The sequence below is a fragment of the Salvelinus alpinus genome, chromosome 29 (genome assembly GCF_045679555.1).
Source record: "Salvelinus alpinus chromosome 29, SLU_Salpinus.1, whole genome shotgun sequence".
Taxonomy (NCBI): domain Eukaryota; kingdom Metazoa; phylum Chordata; class Actinopteri; order Salmoniformes; family Salmonidae; genus Salvelinus; species Salvelinus alpinus.
In genome coordinates this window covers 47,121,360-47,147,292 of record NC_092114.1, presented here as the reverse complement: position 1 = coordinate 47,147,292, position 25,933 = coordinate 47,121,360, and the positions used below count along the sequence as shown (strand labels likewise).

Sequence of the window (25,933 nt, the reverse complement as noted above, 5' to 3'; positions counted from 1 at the left end):
CACCCTACCACTGCTGCAACTGGCTATCAGCGCAGACTTGTCTGGCAGCGAAACAGTTCATGCAGCCTCTTTTACTGACTTTAAAAAATAATACGCAGCGTCACCGCCCTGTTCAAGTGAGCACAGCACAACAAGGTGAGTTCAAAAATGTCTTGTATGCTGCTGTATATATGATGTAATATGCCAGGGAGATATGTAATACTGTAGCTAAGAAAGTAATACAATATGTTGTTTAGTAAGCTGTTAGTAGCCCATGTGCCTCACTCTAATAATTTGGTCTATTTAAACCTATTCATTTTGCCTACTGTTCTGACTTGGGGGTTTTGTCATCAAACTTTGTCATCAAAGTCTGGCATTCTCTGGATTTATGGGGGGAACTCTGAAGAAAAAAAACAGCCACTCCATTGAATTGCAGGCTACCGGTTGCTTTGCACTGCTTGCAGTTAGCCACTGATTCCTTCCAAACGACTCATTGTTGAATTTGCGATTTCCAACTTGTTGTGTAATCTTTATGTCCAATGGCCGATGAGCACCGATACGTTTTATCTATAATTTCTCTTCATTATTTCTCTTCATGTGACAAGGATTAAAAAGGATTTGCCAGTAGATTGTCAAACGGATTCTTGATGGTGACTGCTAGCTAAGTAAGATGTTGACATGATCAGTCCAATCAAAGCTACTGTACATATAATGCAATTTGATGTCATTTTATCTGTGGCCAATGACCTTGAGCCTTCTTGGAAGGGCACTTGTAATAAAACTCTATGGCAGGACCCAAAGGTGTCTACCCTTACTAAGGACATTAACTTCGCAATGACATAGTGTCCCCATGAGTTTTTTTTATTTTTATTTATTTTACCGTTATTTTACCAGGTAAGTTGACTGAGAACATGTTCTCATTTGCAGCAACGACCTGGGGAATAGTTACAGGGGAGAGGAGGGGGATGAATGAGCCAATTGTAAAATGAGTGACAGAACACAGAGCCAATCACGGCGCAATGCTCCTATTTTTTGCTGGCTCGCCCCACCACCAAAGAAAGCACTGAGCTAGGCTGAAACACCGGCATTTTGGAGCTGCCTTACTCAAGAAAACAAAAAAGAGTGTATTCGGCTTTATTAACTCATTGATATATATATGTGTTATGCCAAAATAAGCAAGCCCCCCAAAAATGATCATTATATATATATATTTTGCTATAAATGTGGGGCTCTAAAAGCCCCACCTGCCCGGTCCACCACTGCAGCTGGCTACTTTTCTTCCGGGGTTTAACTCAAAGAGAGGTCACAAGTGTTTCCCTAAAAGCTGTCTGGGTTTAAACATCTTCTATTGTACAGAAAGTGAATACCTTAATCAATAAATATAGAGGGTCTTATTCTGGGGTCTTATTCTGTCTTGACTGCTGTTTGACAAATACAAATATCATCACTCTTATCCATAATAATCTCATCATGTAGACTAGACAACCTGCACAGCCTAACCGCACTGTATCTGTGAGCTGTTAGTTAGAGCGCAGGTTCCAAGACCAGAGTAGGCCCATTTTCTATTTAACACAACAGTTTTTATGACAAAACTATTGTAGAGTTGAAAATGCGATGGAAACGCATTGAACATTAGAATCTGGGCATAGCTACAAACCACGTTCCCATCCAACCATTTCATGATGTGTAATATTGTTATTAATGTTGCAATAAATAAATGTATATATATTTTTTTTTTAAACAACCCCCCAAAAATGTATTATATTTAAAAAAAAGACAAAAACTTGTATGTGGATGAAATACCTTAAGCTTTAAAAAAATTCACGACTGGGCTGATGGAAACAAGAAATGCATGTACAATTTTATAAATGCAGACAGACAATTTGTTCTCTGTGTCGGTAAAATTAATAACGCGAGAAATGCCGGTGGAAATTATATAATAACCATCATATCGAAGTAAACTTGGAGTCACGTGATGAAATGTGGTGTGGTCTACCCACTGTGACTTGGGAAAGAATGCAGTTTATTCGGCTACAGATGAAATAAGTTATGAACTTCACAGGGTGGTAAATGTGCAAGGTGATGAGCTTGACGTGTCTTTCCAATAAATATCGAGGGTGTTATTCTGGTGACATGATGATTGATGCTTGGTTGCAATTTGACAAATACAAATAATATCCCTCTTATCCATAATAATTTCATAATGTAGGTAGCCTACATCTAGATCATACTGTATCTAGATCATACTGTATCTGCAAGCTGTTGGCTAGAGCGCATGTGCCAAGACCAGAGTGGGCACAGTTTTTGTGACAAACCATCAGTAGAGATGGAATAATGGAAACCCATTTAACTTGTATATTTCATTCATGTGAATTTAATGGTAAAACAGTTTGTAAAACATGATGACTCCTTGCTGTCCCCAGTCCACCTGGCCTTGCTGCTGTTCCAGTTTCAACTGTTCTGCCTGCGGTTATGGAACCCCTACCTGTCCCAGACCTGCTGTTTTCAACTCTTAATGATCGGCTATGAAAAGCCAACTGACATTTATTCCTGATTATTATTTGACCATGCTTGTCATTTATGAACATTTTGAACATCTTGGCCATGTTCTGTTATAATCTCCACCCGGCCAGCCAGAAGAGGACTGGCCACCCCTCATAGCCTGGTTCCTCTCTAGGTTTCTTCCTAGGTTTTGGCCTTTCTAGGGAGTTTTTCCTAGCCACCGTGCTTCTACACCTGCATTGCTTGCTGTTTGGGGTTTTAGGCTGGGTTTCTGTACAGCACTTCGAGATATTAGCTGATGTACGAAGGGCTATATAAAATAAACTTGATTTGATTTAAAAGTAATTTGTATGTGCACTACGTCATCACGCACAGCCTTTTATCCACAAAAAGTCCGTTTGCTGGAAACACAACTATTTTTGTTCTTTTTTTATTCCCTTGCCTGTTTGCCTGTGAGCAAGTAAAACAAAAAAATATGAGTCAGGATACTATGTGTGTAGTAGACATGAGTAGGTTGATGTGTGTGATATTGGATGTGTGTATGATTTATGGATAAGAGTAAGACTATATGTGTGATGTCCAAATAGATCATTACTAAGCCAATTTGCATGGTTGAGTGTCTGTGTTTGTAACATGAAGTGAATATGGCCTTAATATTCAGGATGATAATTGTAATCCATATCGTATCACCATCATAGTTGCATCATAATTACATTAAACATAATTTTAATAGAAAAACACATCCCAGCATTTCCATAGTAATTGACGTTTCACATGATTATGAAAGAGACATTGCATTACTACAGAGTTGGCTTCACTACATTACAAATGTATCCAGTACAATATGCTATTATTCCCCAACATCCCTGTTCTGATATCTTTCCATTGCTTGATGTAAACATAGATAAACATGTGGACAAAGACATACAAAAGAAAGACAAACAAAAAACATAGAATTATATAAAAGTTCTTGATTATAAAGAGAGGAGAGAGGGAGAGGAGCGAAGAGAGAGAAAGTGAGTGAAGAGAGCGAGATCAAGTGTGTGTGTGTCCATCCGTATGTGTAAGCGAGCGTGTGTGTGTATAATCGTCATAGTTTTCAGATATTTTTACGGTCCCCATTATTTTCCCCGTGGAATTTAGTACAGCCATGGTGTTATGGAGCTGTCTCTGAAGAGCTGTCGGTCTATGAAGAGTTGAACTGTAACTCTTGAACTGTTCAAGATAGACACAGCAAACCAACTTTCACATGTTTAGGCTATCCTAACTTCAAATTCTTAAAAACTTTTATCAATTTTAACTATATAAGTTAGCATAAATTAGCATAAATTATCTCACTAACAGTAACTCTTGAACCATTGAAGCTAGAGATACCAAACCAATGTTCTCATGTTCAGGCTTTCCTAACTTCAAATGCTTAAATAATTTTTATCAACGATTACTATATAAATTAGCATAATTGAACTCACCAACCGTAAATCTTGAACTGTTCAAGTTAGACACACCAAACCAACTTTCTCATGTTCAGGCTATCCCAACTTCCAATTCTTAAATTTTTTAACTACGAAAATTAACTATAATTATATAATGTTGCATAAATTAGCATAAAATAACCATCCCACAGTATCTCTTGAACCTATTTAAGCTAGAGACACCAAACCAAATTCACAAGTTCAAGCAATCCTAACTTCCAATTATTAAAAAAAAATTATAAACTCCAATTATATAAATGTGCATAAATTAACTCACCAACAGTAACTCTTGAATCGTTCAAGCTAGAGACACCAAACCATTGTTTTCATGTTCAGGTTTTCCTAACTTCAAATGCTTAAAGAGTTTTAATCAAATATAACTATTTAAATGAGCATAAATTAACTCCCCAACAGTAACTCTTGAACTGTTCAAGCTAGAGACACTAAACCAACTTTCACATGTTTAGGCTATCCTAACTTCCTATTCTTGAAAATTATAACTATATACATTTGCAGAAATTAACTCTGAGGGAGTGGGGAGGTGGGTGAGATATTGTCAATATAATTGCACAATGGAACTGTATTTGATTTGTATGTGAACTGTATGTCCAATTACAAAAAAAGGAGCTTTGCACTCCAGACTGGGACTCATCAAAGCCAACATCAGGGCCAGGAAGGGTGAAATGGCTGAAGGCCTTCTTCTACAGACCTACTGTACTTCACCAACTGTTGGTCTGCCTACATCACTACCAGTATCTTCAGAGGGACCTGGGAGTTTGTCGGTAGGCAAGGGGTCCTCAGATTCAGGGTTCTCAATGGCCACAAGGTTTGAGGACAGCTCCTCACTGTCACTGACATAATCTGATTCCTCACTGACATATTCAGAATCATTGTCATTGAGTTTCCACATTTGTGAGTTGTCTCATTTTGAAAGACATTGCTAATGCTACTGCTTAGCCCACTAGATACATACATAAGTAACAACACTGAGGGTGTCACGCCCTGACCTTAGAGAGCCTTTTTATGTCTCTATTTGGTTTGGTCAGGGTGTGATTTGGGTGGGCATTCTATATTCTTTATTTCTAGGTTTTGTGATTCTATGTTTTGGCCGGGTATGGTTCTCAATCAGGGACAGCAGTCTATCGTTGTCTCTGATTGGGAATCATACTTAGGCAGCCTGTTTTTCCACTTTAGGTTGTGGGATGATGTTTTTTGTTAGCTCTGTGTAGCCTTCAAGACGTGACGTTCGTTGTTCTTTTGTTGTTCTGTTTGGTGTTCGGTTTTAATAAAGAAGCATGAACACGTACCACGCTGCACCTTGGTCTCATCCTTCCGACGAGCGTTACAGAGGGGCTCTAAGAGAGTGTCAGGGGTGACCTGATTGGCTGCCGGTGTGGGGATTTTGAAGATTTGTCTCCACAGATGGTTTGTTTACATAGCAGATTAGAATAATTAACGTGGCAGATTAGGAGAACTAACGCAGCAGGTTAGGCTTAGTTACGATGCTGCAGTTGTCAACAGCTGTTGTCCCCAACACGACCACTAGTCACAATGGTAGAAATGTAAACAAACCATCTTTGGTGACAAATCATCAGTTTTGTAACAACGGCACTGGCCAATTGTATCCATGAATCACTATCACAAAAGGGTTTGAGTGGTAATAATTTATTTATTTAACGTTTTATTCACGTTTTCAAGTACTGGTGGCAATCATGCATTCTGATTCTTGCATGGATTGTAATGTACAGTGGTGGAAAAAGTACCCACTTGTAAAGGTACCTTAATAGTAAATGACTCAAGTAAAAGTGAAATTCACCCAGTAAAAAACTACTTGAGTAAATGTCTAAAAGTATTTGGATTTAAATATACTTAAGTATCAAAAGTAAATGTAATTGCTAAAATGTACTTCAGTATCAAAAGTAAAAGAACATGTATAAATCATTTCAAATTCCTTATATTAAGCAAAGCAGACGGCCAAATTTTCTAGTTTTTATTTATTTACAGATAGCCAGCACACTCCAACTCTCAATTTATAAATGCAGCATGTGTTTACTGAATCCGCCAGATCAGACGCAGTAGGGATGACCAGGGATGTTCTCTTGATAAGTGTGTGAATTAGATCATTTTCCTGTCCTGCTAAGCATTCAAAATGTAATGAGTACTTTTGGGTGTCAGGGAATATGTATGGAGTAAAAAGTACATCATTTACTTTAGCAATGTAGTGAAGTAAAAGTAAAAGTAGTAAAAAATATGAATAGTAAAGTACAGATACCCCAAAAAACTTCTTAAGTAGTACTTTACACCACTGGTAATGTACACACACGCTATGTATGGAGACATATTGACATCATTCAATTCATTCTGGATGTCACGTAAACGTTTGTCAGACCAAAGAAGCTATAGCAAAATGAGGTGAAGGGATGTTTCACTCATCTTTTGAGTAAACTTACGGAAATGAAGGATGGGAAGTGAATGATGGTATACGACCATGACAACTTAGCCTTCAACATGCATACTGCAAACAAACCAAACTCATATTGTCACCTCTTCTTATCTTTGGTTGACGAAGAAAAACAAACATGGCGGTGTGCAAAAACTTCCCACCGTCGGATTACTTTTGAATTTTAGAAATAGTTTTACAAAATTATTTTGATCACTGATGAGCTCACCCGTGATGTGATGAATTGTAAATAGTAATTGCTATTATGGTTTCTATCAGCCGAGAGTTGGCTAAATATGACCGTTTGCGTTAGCGCTAGAAATAATATAGCCTACATTTTCAGACTTGGATGAGAATTGTGTTATGCTAAACAGGTCAACATAAACAAGGCTGCGGGGCCAGACGGATTACCAGGACGTGTGCTCCGGGCATGTGCTGACCAACTGGCAGGTGTCTTCACTGACAATTTCAACATGTCCCTGATTGAGTCTGTAATACCAGCATGCTTCAAGCAGACCACCATAGTCCCTGTGCCCAAGAACACAAAGGCAACCTGCCTAAATGACTACAGACCCGTAGCACTCACGTCTGTAGCCATGAAGTGCTTTGAAAGGCTGGTAATGGCTCACATCAACACCATTATCCCAGAAACCCTAGACCCACTCCAATTTGCATACCGCCCAAACAGATCCACAGATGATGCAATCTCTATTGCACTCCACACTGCCCTTTCCCAACTGGACAAAAGGAACACCTATGTGAGAATGCTATTCATTGACTACAGCTCAGCGTTCAACACCATAGTACCCTCAAAGCTCATCACTAAGCTAAGGAACCTGGGACTAAACACCTCCCTCTGCAACTGGATCCTGGACTTCCTGACGGGTCACCCCCAGGTGGTGAGGGTAGGTAGCAACACATCTGCCACACTGATCCTCAACACTGGAGCTCCCCAGGGGTGCGTGCTCAGTCCCCTCCTTTACTCCCTGTTCACCCACGACTGCATGGCCAAATACGAGTCCAACACCATCATTAAGTTTGACACAACGACACAACAGTGGTATGCCTGATCACCGACAACGACGAGTCAGCCTATAGGGAGGACCGAGTGGAGCAAGGACAACAACCTCTCCCTCAACGTGATCAAGACAAACTAGATGATTGTGGACTACAGGAAAAGGAATAACGTGCACGCCCCCATTCTCATCGACTGGGCTGTAGTGGAGCAGAATAACATGGTCCAAGCACACCAAGACAGTCGTGAAGAGGGCATGACGAAGCCTATTCCCTCTCAGGAGACTGAAAAGATTTGGCATGGGTCATTAGATCATCAAAAGGTTTTACAGCTGCACCATCAAGAGCATCCTGACGGGTTGCATCACTGCCTGGTATGGCAACTGCTCAGCCTCCGACCGCAAGGCACTACAGAGGGTAGTGCGTACGGCCCAGTACATCATCGGGGCCAAGGTTCCGACCATCCAGGACCTCTATACCATTCGGTGTCAGAGGACGGCCCTAAAAATTGTCAGAGACTCCAGCCACCCTAGTCATAGACTGTTTTCTCTGCTACCGCACGGCAAGCGGTACCGGAGTACCAAGTCTAGGTCCAAGAGGCATCTAAACAGCTTCTACCCCCAAGCCATAAGACTCCTGAACAGCTAATCAAATGGCTACCCAGACTATTTGGATTGCTCCCCCTTCTATGCTACTGCTACTCTCTGTTATTATCTATGCATAGTCACTTAAATAACTCTACATACATGTACATATTACCTCAATTACCTTGACTCTGTACCGTTAACCCCTGTATATAGCCCCGCTATTGTTATTTACTGCTGCTCTTTAATTATTTGCTACTCTTAACTCTTACGTTTTTGTTTGTTATTTTCTTAAAACTGTATTGTTGGTTAAGGGCTTGTAAGTAAGGTCTACACCTGTTGTATTCGGCACGTGACAAATAACATTTGATTTGATTTGATTCTATAGACCAAGCAAACTAAGGCGTGAGCCAGATGTTGCAAAATGGTTTAAACTACAACTCTACCAAAGGACAGGACCAGAGACCCATGCTGAAATGGCTAAGAAATGATTACCAATTATTCAGTCTGCAGCTGTTTAAGTACTTTAGTCTGGTAAACGCAACTGATTGAACAACCGAATGATATGCCTGACGTATCCATTATAACAAGCTACGACTACGAAAGACTTTGATCTCTGGTGGACAAACCAGAGACTTTCTGTCGACTGACTATCCAGCAGACGGATTGGCGATCACAGAGAGAGACAACAAAGGCATACACTCGTAAATATGTAAATTGCCATTTATTTTTTAATGAGCGGCTGTGCATGTTGTGGATGTGGATGAATATGTATGAACTTTCCAATTTGTAAGTCGCTCTGGATAAGAGCGTCTGCTAAATGACTTAAATGTAAATGAAAATGTTCAAAGTATTAGCATTTCCATGAGTGTAGTCAACTGTATGTACGTGGGTCTACTCTGAGTTTCCCGCTCTTGAACTGTCCCCACCCCTTTCCTTTGTCTACCAAGCCGTCTTTTCGGTTTAGCCCACTAGGGACTTTTCAGTGTATCATGTGAGTAACCAATGTATAACTATCATGTGTGTGTTTATGTAATTCCGTGATTGATTAGTTAGTTAATAAATAAATAATTAAGCAAATTTGTATATTGCTGATTCATGATTTATGTTAGGGTTCGTGCAGATATCCAAGGGTTTGCGACATTCAGGAATGACACTGATGAGGTAAAAATACATTAATAGAAGACTGTAATCGATAATGAAAATATCTGAAGAGTTAATTCAGGAAATAGAGACTCTTTAAACATTTTCCCATGGTGCCCCTGACTTCCTAGTTAATTAAAGTTTACATGATTAGTTTAATCACGTAAGGAATTGATTTGATAATATAACAGTCTTCACATTTAATGATAGTTACGCTCCGACAGTACTATATTTATAGAAATTATATGAATCCTATAAATTAAAAAGGCCAATTTTGGTGCAATCAATGAACTAGATTTCTCAGAGGTAAAATTATATTTCAACAAAATAATGTTGCAGTAATCCTAATCTTATCTGTTTCTAACTACAGAAACAATTTCAGAACAATCTGAGAGGGTGGGTGTCATGGATTGCTGAAATGACATGGCAAGCCAACAATGGCATCTATCACCAGGTTGTAAGCCTCGTCAATCACCACTGCCTAACAGGAGCATCTCTGTCACAGGTTAGGGCTCTGTGCATGCCAGTCAAGTTCTTCCACACGGATCTCGACAAATCATTTCTGTATGGACCTCACTTTGTGCACGGGGGTAACCGAGGACAGATGATTTTTACTCGCTTCAGCACTCGGCGGTTACATTCTGTATGCTTGTGTGGCCTATTGTTGTTGCTAGACGTTTCCACTTCACAATAACAGCACTTACAGTTGACCGGGGCAGCTCTAGATGGGCAGAAATTTGACGAACTGTCAGGAACACCTGTCAGGAACGGAAATAGCTGAATCCACCAATTTGAAGGGGTTATGGTAGCAAAAATACAAGATTATGTTATGATACTGTTTTTGTACGAAAAGGTTGTTTTCATGCGATAGAGAAGGGTTCTTAGGACTCTCTCTCTTCATTCTGAGTGAACTAAGGGGATTCTTTTGAAGCTTGGGTTGGCAACTGATTAAGTGATGGCTTGGTGCTAAAAAACTTTACAGACAAATTCCATTCTATGATTAGTGGTGCTTGTGAGACATATGTCTCCGGTCTGACTGAGCCTGCATTCATAGATAAGATGTGGTGTGTGTGTGACTCTAGATAGAGATAGTAGCCTGAAGGAATAGAACAAAGTGGCTTATGGTGCCCCAGCTATGTGTCGTAGTGTGACTATCATTAAATGTGAAGACTGTTATATTATCAAATCAATTCTCTATGTGTAATTATTCCTCACGTGATTAAACTAATCATGTAAACTTTAATTAACTAGGAAGTCGGGGCACCATGGGAAAACATTTTGAGTCTTTATTTCCCAAATGTATTATACTCATGAGTAAACATTCCATAACTGCAAGTGGCAGTAAATCTGCAACATTTTGCTTTATACCTTTAAAACAATACACTGCAGGTTTGCTTTCCATCTCATAGAAGTAGTAGAAGAAGAAAATTGACTACTTCAAAATTAAGATGCCTCAAGAGCATGCTGCCCGTAATAGAGAGCATGAGCATACTGACCCCAGAAGAGCATGCTGACCCCATAATGGGACAGACAGATACAATGAAACGATGTCTATCTAAGTCTATGGGTGGACTTCAAAGCGCTGGTCCCTTTATTACATGGCAAAATCAATTTTGGGTAAACTGTGTTCACTTGCGTTTACCCTCCACTAAATTTACTCAAACCTACAGACACAACAGATGCTTATAATGGTAATGAAAAAAAGGTACAAGAATGTAGAAGCTGGCCTTTTTAATTATTGTGATATTCTAACATAAATATATGTGGTGTTTTCGCTGTAAAACATTTTAAAAATCGGACATGTTGACTGGATTCACAAGATGTGTATCTTTCATTTGCTGTATTGGACTTGTTAATGTGTGAAAGTTAAATATTTCCCAAAAATATTTTTTGAATTTCGCGCTCTGCCTTTTCAGTGGAATGTGGGAGGAGTTCCGCTAGCGGAACGCTGGGGCTAGACAGGTTATATTGTTTTTGTGCATCTCTGAGCGATGTTCTATCAATTCCTGGGGTCATTTTATATTTTAATGTGTAACTGAGCTATTGTCGTTCAAGCAGACATAAACTGGTATGGTGTAGCATTGGGATAAAGCCACTCTCAGTTAATAGGAATACGACTTTTGGATCGCGAACACGTTTATCATACATGTCAGATTTCAATACTGACCAATGTCATAACGCGGGAGGTTGTATTCTCTCGAATGAGACATTGATCATATTTTTGCAATATTCCTACCTTGAGAAATATGTAATTTAACAGAGGGTCCACCACATTTCTCCTATTTGTCTGCCTCTTCAGTCCAGGGCATAGCCACGGGAAGATGTTTTGAGTTGGGGGTGCTGGAATTCTTGCAATTCAATGTTATTTACATGATAGAAGGCATTAGCAGAATATTTGTTTATTTTTTTTGCAATTCGCTATTCAGGTAGGATGCAATTTGGGAACTTCATTTATTTATTCTTTCGTGTTTGTAATAATTTGTTTTGTTATTATTATTATCGTATATCATTGCTATTATTGTAGGCCTATTTATTATCTTAACCAGTTCTTAAGGTATGCAAAATGTGTTGTGTTTCATTCTGCTGAGACATTTTTGTTGGCTAAATTAAGTTCAATCGTATTTAATTTAAGATATGTCATAAGTAGGACTTTTGTAAAATGTATGTAATTTGGTGGGTATGGTAGGCACTAGCATTTCTTTGTAATTGCTGCAATATAGCTTGTTCAAAACTTTTGTAAAGGTTTAAACCAGTTGGCCAGTGCTTTGTTTAATTATGTGAGTCATTTTCTTTGGCCAAATTAAGTTCCAAATGTAATGTTGTGTTTGCTGAGACATAATATCATGCTCATATTTTCCATAAAAACAATGGCTTAATGTAATTTTGATATTACCCTAATAAAGTTTAGAAATGACACCAGTCTCAACATCAACAGAGAATGGGCGACTCCGGGATGCTGGCCTTCTAGGCAGAGTTGCAAAGAAAAAGCCATATCTCAGACTGGCCAATAAAAAAGAAAAGATTAAGATGGGCAAAAGAACACAGACAGGCCAATAAAAAAGAAAAGATTAAGATGGGCAAAAGAACACAGATAGGCCAGCATCCCGGAGTCACCTCTTCACTGTTGACGTTGAGATTGGTGGTTTGCGGGTACTATTTAATAAAGCCGCCAGTTGAGGACTTGTGAGGCGTCTGTTTCTCAAACTAGACACACTAATGTACTTGTCCTCTTGCTCAGTTGTGCACCGGGGTCTCCCACTCCTCTTTCTAGTCTGGTTAGAGCCAGTTTGCGCTGTTCTGTGAAGAGAATAGTACACAGAGTTGTATGAGATCTTCAGTTTCTTGGCAATTTCTCCCATGGAATCGCCTTCATTTCTCAGAACAAGAATAGACTGACGAGTTTCAGAAGAAAGTTCTTTGTTTCTGGCCATTTTGAGCTTTTAATTAAACCAACTAACGCTGATGCTCCAGATACTCAACTCGTCTAAAGAAGGCCAGTTTTATTGCTTCTTTAATTAGCACAGCAGTTTTCAGCTGTGCTAACATTATTGCAAAAGGGTTTTCTAATGATCAATTAGCCTTTTAAAATGATAAACTTTGATTAGCTAGACACAACGTGCCATTGGATCACAGGAGTGATGGTTGCTGATAATGGGCCTCTGTACGCCTATGTAGATATTCCATTAAAAATCAGCCGTTCCCAGCTACAATAGTCATTTAAAATATTAACAATGTCTACACTGTATTTCTGATCATTTTGATGTTATTTTAATGGACAAAAATGTGCTTTATTTAAAAAAAACAAGGACATTTCTAAGTGACCCCAAACTTTTGAACGATAGTGTATATAATTGAGTTAATAAAGCCGCACACAAATATGGTCTCTTTTTTGTTTTCTTGAGTAAGGCAGCTCCAAAATGCAATTGTTTCAGCCTAACTCAGTGCTTTCTGTGGTGGTGGGGCAAGCCAAGAGGAAATACTGAGCGTTGCGCTGTGATTGGCTCAGTGTTCTGTCACTCATGGGGACACTACATCAAAAATTCTAGCCCCTTAGGTGCTGCCATAGAGTTATATTCGAAGTGCCCATCCAAGAAGGCTCAAGGTCATTGGCCACAGATAAAATGACGTCAAATCACATTATATCTACAGTAGATCATGTCAACATCATACTTTCAAAATCTTAGCTAGCAGTCATCATCATGAATCAGGTCGACAATCTACTGTCAAATCCTTTTTAATCCTTGTCATATGAAGAGAAATTATAGATAAAAACGTATCGGTGCTCATTGGCCATTAGACATAGACATTACAAGTTGGAAATAGCTAATTCAACAATGAGTGTTTTGGAAGGAATCAGTGGCTAACTGCAAGCATTGCAAAGCAATCATTAGCCTGCTATTCCGTCTTCAAGAGAGCGAGAGTTGCACCCCTTCTGAAAAAACCTACACTCGATCCCTCCGATGTCAACAACTACAGACCAGTATCCCTTCTTTCTTTTCTCTCCAAAACTCTTGAACGTGCCGTCCTTGGCCAGCTCTCCTGCTATCTCTCTCAGAATGACCTTCTTGATCCAAATCAGTCAGGTTTCAAGACTAGTCATTCAACTGAGACTGCTCTTCTCTGTGTCACGGAGGCGCTCCGCACTGCTAAAGCTAACTTTCTCTCCTCTGCTCTCATCCTTCTAGACCTATCGGCTGCCTTTGATACTGTGAACCATCAGATCCTCCTCTCCACCCTCTCTGAGCTGGGCATCTCCGGCGCGGCCCACGCTTGGATTGCGTCCTACCTGACAGGTCGCTCCTACCAGGTGGCGTGGCGAGAATCTGTCTCCGCACCACGTGCTCTCACCACTGGTGTCCCCCAGGGCTCTGTTCTAGGCCCTCTCCTATTCTCGCTATACACCAAGTCACTTGGCTCTGTCATATCCTCACATGGTCTCTCCTATCATTGCTATGCAGACGACACACAATTAATCTTCTCCTTTCCCCCCTCTGATAACCAGGTGGTGAATCGCATCTCTGCATGTCTGGCAGACATATCAGTGTGGATGACGGATCACCACCTCAAGCTGAACCTCGGCAAGACGGAGCTGCTCTTCCTCCCGGGGAAGGACTGCCCGTTCCATGATCTCGCCATCACGGTTGACAACTCCATTGTGTCCTCCTCCCAGAGTGCTAAGAACCTTGGCGTGATCCTGGACAACACCCTGTCGTTCTCAACTAACATCAAGGCGGTGACCCGTTCCTGTAGGTTCATGCTCTACAACATTCGCAGAGTACGACCCTGCCTCACGCAGGAAGCGGCGCAGGTCCTAATCCAGGCACTTGTCATCTCCCGTCTGGATTACTGCAACTCGCTGTTGGCTGGACTCCCTGCCTGTGCCATTAAACCCCTACAACTCATCCAGAACGCCGCAGCCCGTCTGGTGTTCAACTTTCCCAAGTTCTCTCACGTCACCCCGCTCCTCCGCTCTCTCCACTGGCTTCCAGTTGAAGCTCGCATCCGCTACAAGACCATGGTGCTTGCCTACGGAGCTGTGAGGGGAACGGCACCTCCGTACCTTCAGGCTCTGATCAGGCCCTACACCCAAACAAGGGCACTGCGTTCATCTACCTCTGGCCTGCTCGCCTCCCTACCTCTGAGGAAGTACAGTTCCCGCTCAGCCCAGTCAAAACTGTTCGCTGCTCTGGCACCCCAATGGTGGAACAAACTCCCTCACGACGCCAGGTCAGCGGAGTCAATCACCACCTTCCGGAGACACCTGAAACCCCACCTCTTTAAGGAATACCTAGGATAGGATAAAGTAATCCTTCTAACCCCCCCCCCCTTAAAAGAGTTAGATGCACTATTGTAAAGTGGTTGTTCCACTGGATATCATAAGGTGAATGCACCAATTTGTAAGTCGCTCTGGATAAGAGCGTCTGCTAAATGACTTAAATGTAAATGTAACTTAACTAAGCCAAATTTCTTAAAATCAATCCCATATTATTACAAAAAGGTTTTAAATTCTCTGGCAATACCAATACGGAATACTATCAAATGCTACTCAAAGATGCCCTCTGGTGGTCTAACTTGCAGATGGCATAGCAGTCAGACGTCTTTGTCTTTGTCTTGTCTCGTCCCATGTATATATCCTTTTATATAATTTTCTAGGCATTCTTTTTAATATTTTTCCTAAACCTCAACTTCAAAATATTCTCCTGCAACCCGCCTCACCCAATGTGGTGTGGATCTGTTTTTTTTCTAAAGTATTTCTATTTACCTCTGAACTGGAACATCTCAACTGAAGCTAGCTAGCTAACAGTCAGCTAACCACTGCTAGCGGTCATCACCTAACCTTTAGCTCGGAAAGCTCTCGCCAGTTCGTACAACGTGTTTCGAACCAAAGCATACCGGACCTATTTTTCGCTCCATATCCCCGGATTCCTACCGCAAACTCTGAACCTTTTCATCTGGATCTTGGCAGCTAACTAACCGCAACCCGGGTTGACTACTCCTGGCTAACGTTTCCATCCCGGAGCAAGCACCAACTAGCCTGGAGCTAGCCCATCTCCCGGCTAGGGCTCCTGGGCTACTCCTGAAGCCCACTCCTCGGCTACAATATCCGGACCCCTTCTACTGCCGGTATGGGGAACGGAACCCCGCCAATCCTTCAAGACTGGAATACCGTCATAATCTGCCCGAGGATCACAACAGGCCCCTCAGGCGCGACGTCCCCTGAAGGCCCATTTTGCTAACCTCCGCGGACTGCTAGCTATCTATAGCATATTGGACTGTTAGCCCATCAATCGGCCAGTTTTCTTGGACCACTATACCCATTTTGCCAATTGGACTTCGACCCCTCTGCTACTTGGAACCCTACTAATTCCACGACTGGTCTATCAACGTCACCGCATGAGGAGGCAAAAACAGACTTTCCCCCATCGCGACGTCCCTCTAAGGCCCTTATGCTAGCTTGCTAGCCCTGGCCTGCTAACTGCTAGCTTTCTAGTCCCGGCCTGCTAACTGTCTGAATCGCCGTGTCCCCAGCCAACCCAACCAATCACTGGACCCATACGGTCACTCGGCTACGCATGCCTCTCCCTAAGATCAATATGCCTTGTCCATTACTGTCCTGGTTAGTGATTACTGTTTTATTTCACTGTAGAGCCTATAGCACTGCTCAATATGCCTTAACCAACCATGTTGTTCCACCTCCCACATATGCGATGACATCACCTGGTTTAAACGTCTCTAGAGACTATATCTCACTCATCATTACTAAATGCCTAGGTTTACCCCCAATGTACTCTCTTCCTACCATACCTTTGTCTGTACATTATGCCTTGAGTCTATGCAATCGTGCCCAGAAACCTGCTCCCTTTACTTTCTGTTCCGAACGTGCTAGACGGCCAGTTCTTATAGCCTTTAGCCGTACCCTTATCCTACTTCTCCTCTGGTGATGTAGAGGTTAATCCAGGACCTGCAGTGCCTAGCTTCACTCCTACTCCCCAGGTGCTCTCATTTGTTGACTTCTGTAACCGTAAAAGCATTGGTTTCATGCATTTTAACCTCTCTAGGATAGAGACTTGGCCAAAATCCATAAAAAATGTAGCGCGCCAAATTCAAATATATTACTATAAAAATCAATCTTTCATGAAATCACACCAAACAATTATGTTAGCTCAGTACATAGCCACAGAAAAACATAGCCATTTTCCCAGCAATAGATAGTAGTAACAAAAAACAGAAATAGAGATAAAATTAATCACTAACCTTTGAACATCTTCATCAGATGACACTCATATGACACAATACATTTATGTTTTGTTCGATAATTTACATTTACATTTAAGTCATTTAGCAGACGCTCTTATCCAGAGCGACTTACAAATTGGAAAGTTCATACACATTCATCCATATTCTTCCTGGTCCCCCCGTGGGGAATGAACCCACAACCCTGGCGTTGCAAGCGCCATGCTCTACCAACTGAGCCACACGGGACCACATATTTATATCCACAAATCTCGGTTTACATTGGCGCCATGTTCAGAAATGCCTCCAAAATATCCGGAGTAATTACAGAGAGCCACGTCAAATAACAGAAATACTCATCATAAACTTTGATGAAAGATACATGTTTTACATATAATTAAAGATACACTTGTTCCTAATGCAACCGCTGTGTCAGATTTAAAAAAAAACTTTTGTAAAAAGCACACCATGCAATAATCTGAGACGGCGCTCAGATAGTAACAACATTTCTCCGCCATGTTGGAGTCAACAGAAATACGAAATTACATCATAAATATTCCCCTACCTTTGATGATCTTCATCAAAATGCAGTGCCAGGAATCCTAGTTCCACAATAAATCGTTGTTTTGTTCGATAATGTCCATTACTTATGTCCAATTAGCTAATTTTATTAGCATGTGTAGTGCACGTGTACAAACGCTCGTGCAGATGCAGGCAAACGTCGGACGAAAACTTCAAAAAGTTATTCCAGGTCGAATAAACTGGTCAAAGTAAGTAGAGAATCAATCTTCAGGATGTTGTTATCATTGATATCAATAAGGTTCCAACCGGAGTTCCAACCTTTTCAGTCTCTATAAGTAATGGAACGCAAGACGATATAATGAGGAAAGCGCGCGACCAAGAACTGGCAATCTGCCAGACCACTGACTCATTCCCCTCCCATCCGGTCCCACAACACAGCATAAGCTTCATTCCACGTTCTACTGACTGTTGACATCTAGTGGAAGGCGTATGAAGTGAAAACAGATCCATATATTACAGGGAATTGAACAGGCGATGACTTTAACAACGACCACTCTCAGATTTTTCACTTCCTGTTTGGATTTTTTCTCAGGTTTTTGCCTGCCATATGAGTTCTGTTATACTCACAGACATCATTCAAACAGTTTTAGAAACTTCAGAGTGTTTTCTATCCAATAGTAATAATAATATGCATATATTAGCATGTGGGACAGAGTAGGAGGCAGTTCCCTATGGGCACGAAATTCATCCAAAAGTGAAAATGCTGCCCCCTATACCAAAGAAGTTAACATTAGAAGCCTACTCCCTAAATTTGCTTTATTCACTGCTTTAGCACATCCTGCCAACCCGGATGTCTTAGCCGTGTCTGAATCCTGGCTTAGGAAGACCACCAAAAACCACCAAACTTCCATCCCTAACTATAACATTTTCCGCCAAGATAGAACTGCCAAAGAGGGCGGTGTTGCAATCTACTGCAGAGATAGCCTGCAGAGTTCTGTCTTACTATCCAGGTCTGTACCAAAACAATTCAAGCTTCTACTTCTAAAAATTCACCTTTCCAGAAACAAGTCTCTCACCGTTGCCGCTTGCTATAGACCACCCTCTGCCCCCAGCTGTGCCCTGGACACCATATATGTGAATTTATTGTCCCCCATCTATCTTCTGAGCTTGTGCTGCTAGGTGACCTAAACTGGGACATGCTTAAATACCGTTGAAGTAGTATGGCTACAGGTTCATCTGCCTCACCTAAAGCCCATTCTTGTGGGAAGCTGCTATAGACCACCAAGTGCTTACAGTCAGTATCTGGATAATATGTGTGAAATGCTTGATACTGTATGTGATATAAACAGAGAAGTATATTTAAAATGTTAATATTGACTGGCTTTCATCAAGCTGCCCATACAAGAAAAAACTGTAACCAGTGCCTGCAACCTGGTTCAGGTTGTCAGTCAACCTACCAGGGTAGTTACAAACAGCACAGGAATGAAATCATCAACATGTATTGATCACATCTTTACTAATGCTGCAGAAATGTGTTTTAACGCAGTATCCAAAACCATAGGATGTAGTGATCACAATATAGTAGCAATATCTAGGAAAACCAAAGTTCCAAAGGCTGGGCCTAATATTGTGTAATAATATGTAATGTTGATGTTGTAAAGAACATTTTCTGGTCTGTGTTGTGTAATGAGGAGCAACCAGACGCTGCACTTGACACATTTATGAAATTGCTTATTCCAGTTACTAATAAGCATGTACCCATAAAGAAAATGGCTGTAAAAATTGTTAAATCCCCGTGTATTGATGAGGAATTGAAAAATTGTATGGTTGTTAGGGATGAGGCAAAAGGTAAGGCAAATAAGTCTGTCAGCACAACTGATTGGCAAACGTACTGGATGTCAGAAATCATGCGACTAAATAAAAAGAAAAATGAACTATACTATGTAACAAAAATAAATTATATAAAGATTATAAAGAAAAAAAGGCAAACTTGGTTCCATCATTCACTGAATCAGATGGCTCATTCATCACAAAACCCACTGATATTGCCAACTACTTAAAAAAAAAAAATATTGGCAAGTTTAGGAAATTTGGGCATGACATGCCAGCAACAGGTAGATCTGACCAAATTATGAAAGACAAGAATTGTACTTTTGAATTCCAAAATTATTGTTCAACAATGACAAACCACTGGGGTCTGACAACCTGGATGGAAAATTACCGAGGATAATAGTGGAAGAAATTGCCACTCCTATTTGCAATATCTTCAATTTAAGCCAACTAGAAAGTTTGTGCCCTCAGGCCTGGAGGGAAGCAAAATTTATTCCGCGACCTAAGAATAGTAAAGCCCCCTTTACTGGCTCAAATGGCAGGCCAATCAGCCTGTTACCAACCCTTAGTAAACTTCTGGAAAAAATAGTGTTTGACCAGATACAATGCTATTTTACAGTAAACAAATTGACAAGACTTTCAGCACACTAATAAGGAAGGGCATTCAACAAGCACAGCACATACACGAATGACTGATGTCATGACGTTGGCCTGGGGGTAGGTTTATGACAGTCATAAATACCTCTCCCCCCTTTTTCCTCTCTCTACCCTACTGATGTGACATTTGAAAATCCCTTGGTTAACATAGAGATTCTGGGAACATCAGAAGGTGGGGGGAAATGAACCATATTTTGGTAATCCGACCAGTTGAACATATGGGTTGGTACCTAATGAATATGATGTCAGTTCGGTTGTCATCTGAGACATTCTAATCAATGATAAGATGACAAAATCTACAGTGGAAAGTCTACACATTAGAGTTATCAGATTCACATGAATTGTTGGGCAATTTAAAAGTTTGAATATAAAATTATTGGTGAAGAGATGAAATGTAGCTTCCAAATGAGAGATTTGGGTTTTCATACGGTTAGGGCACTGCTCAATCAGTGGCCCGCCCCTGTGAAGGGACATGGGTTATAAAACTATGAAGACACACCCTTCTCCCTCCACTATATAAAGCCTTGACGAAAATGTAACCTCCTGTTCCAAGTATGCGAGGCCTGCAGCCTCTGCGTTAAAAGGGCAAATAACTTGCTGTTCCGGGTACATTAGGATGACGATCCGATGTCAGAATTGTTCAGATAATAACTAAAGAACGAAGCCAACCTCAGCGTGAGCTTTGGTTGCGAATGGTATGAACTTTGAACTCTTATTCACTACAGAAGTGATACCTCCTAGGCGTTGACTTAGCAACAGCAGCTGCAAACGTGGGCTAGGAAAAAACAGACAGAGTATCCCGTCTACCACACAACAACGTTACTACAACGTATCCAATTTACCAGCAGACACATTCTTTAAAGGACAAAGGACTCTGTTGGGAAACACGGCCTTCCATCTACCACCAACCTACCGAAGCGCAGCTCAGAGTAAATATTTATTGCATTTTCCTTTTCCAAATGGGCAGGTAATTTAGAATGCACAAGGTTCTGTATTTACGATAGAGTAGCTGCCTACGGCCCGATAGAGACATCGCTTCTCGCTTTGTTCTTCAGTCTTCCCGCTCTTTCAACTCAAACCCAACCCATTTTCCTTTGTGTAACCAGCTGTCATATCTGCTCTCTCCACTAGGGACATTTTCATTTATGACATAATTTGTAATCAAGGTATGATTCATTCTGTGTATATGTAATTCTGTGTGATTAGTTAGGTATTTAGTAAATAAATAATTAAACCCAATTTTGTATTGCTGATTCAACTTGTTAGCCAGGGTTCGTGAAGATAACCAAGAATTTACAACTTTCAGATGAGACTGAAATAAGGTGACGATTAATATTGACTGCTATTGATGTAAAATATTACTAGGTCTTTAAGAGTTTATTCGGAAGATAACAGTGATCAGTGAACAGTTATACAAAAATTAGCCAGTCTGGCATTTCTAATTGTGTTGTTATATATGCCAAGTTGCTCTTTCAGAATATCATAATGGACTTGCAACTTTTACTTTCTCCACTTCCGCTCTGCCTTTCTTTCAATTTCTCTTTAATTGATTTGATTCCTCACTCATCCAAAAGGCTCTGTCACATATACTCCCTCTCCAGCCTCTAGGTCACCAGGCTGCTGATTATTATGCACACCTGTCCACATCGTCACGTGCACCAGCTCTTCATGACACTCACCTGGACTCCATCACCTCCTTGATTACCTTCCCTATATCTGTCACTCACCTTTGTTCTTTCCTCAGGTGTTATTGACTTGTTTCTTGTTTTATGGTCTGTTTATTTATTAAACACTCACTCCCTGTACTTGCTTCCCGACTCTTAGCGCATTCGTTACAGGCTCTCTGTTTGATGTGGATTTTTTCAACTTTACGGGCGTTATGGCATCAATGTTTGCCCTTTGTTTGCTATTAAAGTTATCAACTAAATCATCAAAAGACTAAGGCAGAATAGGTGGTGGAGTATTGTTCGTACACTCGACTTGTAGCAACTTCAGAGGTAAATAGCATTTCTTAGTAATGCGTTCAGTATTACTCTGTGGTATGGGCAAATAGGTATTAAAAACTACACAGTAGTGATCAGATAAAGCAACATCAACAATGGAGGATATGTCAATAGAAATCCCCTTTGTAATAACAAGGTCCAGAGTATGGCCGCAGTTATAGGTGGGCCCAATAACATGTTGGATAAAGTCCATAGAGCTCAAAAGATTCACAAATTCAATGCTTTGGAGTCAGCCTCTTTGTCAGCATGAATATTAAAATTGCCCAACAACATTTTATCACAGATCTCAAGGACAAAATTGACGCTTGTCATTCAGTCTTGTTTCTTGTATAGGCAAGTCAGTTAACAAATTCTTCTCTGGTTGGTTTTTCTTTGGTTTTTCTCCTACCATATCTATTGTGTTATAGTCCCCTACATTTTGTTAACATTTCTACAAACTTCAAAGTGTTTTCTTTCCAATGGTACCAATTATATGCATATCTTGGCTTCAGGGCCTGAGGATCAGGTAGTTTACTTTGGGCACGTCAGTCAGGCTGAAATGGAATAAAAGGGACTCTAGCCCTAAGAAGTTAACAGTGATCAGTGAACAGTTATACAAAAATTCATAAATTCAATGCTTTGGAGTCAGCCTCTTTGTCAGCATGAATATTAAAATTGCCCAACAACATTTTATCACAGATCTCAAGGACAATAGACAACAGTTCAGATTAATCAGAAAAGAAAGTGTGGCAATGCTTTGGCAGCCTATACAGCGTTATGGCCCGTAATGGTAGCTGACATTTAAACAGTATAGCATGATGGTCAAAAGATCAAAGTCGGCAAACGAAATGGCCTTAAGGCTGAGAGCAATAGTAAAAATAGAGGCTCTCCCCCCACCCTTTTTCCCTTTTCTGTTAGAGTATGGAAAGCTGTATTCCGGGGGGGAGGTTTCAATAAGAGCGGCACTACAGTCTGACAACCATGTTTCAGTGAAAAACATGAATTCAACTTTGCACTCAGAAATGAGGTCATTCATCTCGGCGGCCTCCACTGTTGGTATACATCCAGGATCCGTGCTGAGTCCCAGGGCTGGTAGGTTCGTCTCAAGCAGGGAAAAGCTGTTTGATAGCTGTATCTGATCTTCTCGGATAGATGAAGGGTGACCAGACTGCCTCCCCGATCTCCTACGCCGTGCGAGTGTCCAGTCTCCCATGGGCCACGGAGTTGAGCCGTGGATAAAAACACCAGTGGGCTAGTGTTAGCCTGTTCTGTTTTCATGTTTGCCAGCAGCTACTTTTTATTTTATTTAACCTTTATAGGCAAGTCAGTTAACAAATTCTTTTTTGCAATGCCCTGTTCATTCTGGCCAATTCCGGACTACGCTGGGCATATTGTGTGCCACCATATGGGACTCCCAATCACAGCCACATGTGATACAGCCTGAATTCGACCCAGGTACTGTAGTGACACCTCTTGCACTGAGATGCAGTGCCTTAGACCGCTGCTCCACTGGGGAGTCCTTAACAGGAATCCAGGACAAAAACGTGTGGTCCCAGCCTTAAAGGCTTACCGCATTGCAGAATACGTAGCAATACAAACTTTAGCTATGATTAAAAATGATTTAATTAAAACTATTTCATGAAAACAACAAAGCAAGTGTTGTCACGCCCTGATCTGTTTCACCTGTTCATGTGATTGTCTCCACCCCCTCCAGGTGTCACTTATTTTCCCCAATGTATTTATCCCTGTGTTTACTGTCTCTCTGTGCCAGTTCGTCTTGTATGTTTAGTCAAGTCAACCAGCGTGTTTTTCCCATACTCCTTTACTTTTTTTTGTCCTCCCAGTTCTGACCTCTGCCTGACTGGACTACTTTCCTGCCTGCCTGTTCATCCTGCATGCCCTGACCTTGATTCTGCCTGCCCTTCGTTAACTATTGGACTCTGATCTGGTTTTGACCTTTTTGCCTGTCCACGATCATTCTCTTGTCATACAATGTTTATTAATCCAAAATGGTAAGACTCCAACCATCTGCCTCCTGTGTCTGCATCTGGGTCTCGCCTTGTGCCTTGATAGTTTAGACAGTACACTGTTCTGTTGCGCACTTTGGTGACGTCTCGCCCATAATCCCTGCTCACTTGAAAGGTGCATAAGATTCAAGTAGAATCACACTTTATCCATATACAGTGCATTCGGAAAGTATTCAGACCCCTTGATATGTTACAGCCTTTTTCTAAAATGGATAAAAAAAAAATACTCATATAATACCCCATAATGACAAAGCGAAAAAATATTTTTACAAATATATTAAACATAAATACTTTATTTACATAAGTATTCAGACCCTTTAGTTTGAGACACGAAATTGAGCTCAGGTGCATCATGTTTCCATTGATCATCCTTGAGCTATTTCTACAACTTGATTGGAGTCCACCTGTAAATTCAATTGATTGGGCATGATTTGGAAAGACACACCGGTCTATATAAAAGGTCCCACAGTTGACAGTGCATGTCAGAGCAAAAACCAAGCCATGAGGTCGAAGGAATTGTCCGTAGAGCTCCGAGACAGGATTGTGGCGAGGCACCGATCTGGGGAAGGGTACCAAAACATTTCTACAGCATTGAAATTCCAAAGAACACATCATTCTTAAATGGAAGAAGTTTGGAACACCAAGACTCTCCCTAGAGCTAGCTGCCAGGCCAAACTGAGCAATCGGGGGAGAAGGGTCACTGACAGCGATCCAGAGTTCCTCTGTGGATATGGGATAATCTTCCAGAAGGACAACCATCTCTGCAGTACTCCACCAATCAGCCCTTTATGGAAGAGTGGCCAGACGGAAGCCACTCCTCAGTAAAAGGCACATGACAGCTCGCTTGGAGTTTGCCAAAAGGCCCCTAAAGGCTCTCAGACCATGAGAAACAAAATTCTCTGGTCTGATGAAACCAAGACTGAATGCCAAGCGTCAAGTATTGAGGAAACCTGGCACCATCAGCGGCAGAGACTGGGGGACTAGTCAGGATTGAGGGAAAGATGAACGGAGCAAAGTTCAGAGAGATCGTTGATGAAAACCTGCTCCAGTGCTCAGGACCTCAGACTGGGGTGAAGGTTCACCTTCCAACAGGACAACGACCCTAAGACAACGTAGGTGTGGCTTTGGGACAAGTCTCTGAATGTCCTTGAGTGGCCCAGCCAGAGCCCGGACTTGAACACGATCCAACATCTCTGGAGAGACCTGAAAATAGTGCACCGACGCTCCCCATCCAACCTGACAGAGCTTGAGGGGATCTATAGAGAAGAATGGGAGAAACTCCCCAAATACAGGCGTGCCAAGCTTGTAGCGTCATACCCAAGAAGACGAGGCTGTAATCACTTCCAAAGGTGCTTCAACAAAGTACCGAGTAAACAGTCTGAATGCTTATGTAAATGTTATATTTGAGGTTTTTTTTTGTAATACATTTTCGAAAATTGAAAAAAAAACGTGTTTTTGCTTTGTCATTATGGGGCATTGTCTGTAGATTGATGGGGGGGGGGGAATTTAATCCATTTTAGAATAAGGCTGTAATGTAACAAAATGGGGGAAAAGTCAAGGGTCTGAAGACTTTCCGAATTCACTGCACTGTTAAAGCTACCTAGCAGATTGCATTATGACGCTTAGAACATACTAGAAAGAGCTCAATATCAAATGTATTATAATACATATTTATTAAAAACTTTAAATAAGCAAATAGACATCTTTCATAAATATAATTTCATGAATAGCATCATAAGGGACGGATCAACATTACCATTTCCCTCCAGGTAAATATTCTGTCAGAGGGCCAAGCTTTTTCAATTTCATTCAAGGGGAGGGTTTAGTATGTTTTTATCTAGTCCATGGGATGGTCATGTAATTTGTAATTCATACATTTTGGGGATTTCTCAGTGTTGTAGAATTAGTTGCTTATTACACTATATATCGATGTATGCCCGATGCCGCACCTCATCTCTGATTCTCTGCTAGGCACTCAATATCAATTGCGCCTATAGGCTATTTAGTGTTGTCTCAAACGATCCATAGCCTATAGTGCATGCTCAGA

General features: G+C 41.0%; 1 long non-coding RNA gene across 1 annotated transcript; it reads left to right on the top strand.

Annotated features, from left to right (window-relative positions):
* Positions 1 to 92: 92 nt before the first annotated feature.
* On the top strand, positions 93 to 3,223 carry LOC139558848 (uncharacterized). The gene is made up of 2 exons (XR_011671657.1): positions 93 to 135; positions 2,403 to 3,223. It is a non-coding gene; the product is annotated as an uncharacterized lncRNA (long non-coding RNA).
* Positions 3,224 to 25,933: the final 22,710 nt, after the last annotated feature.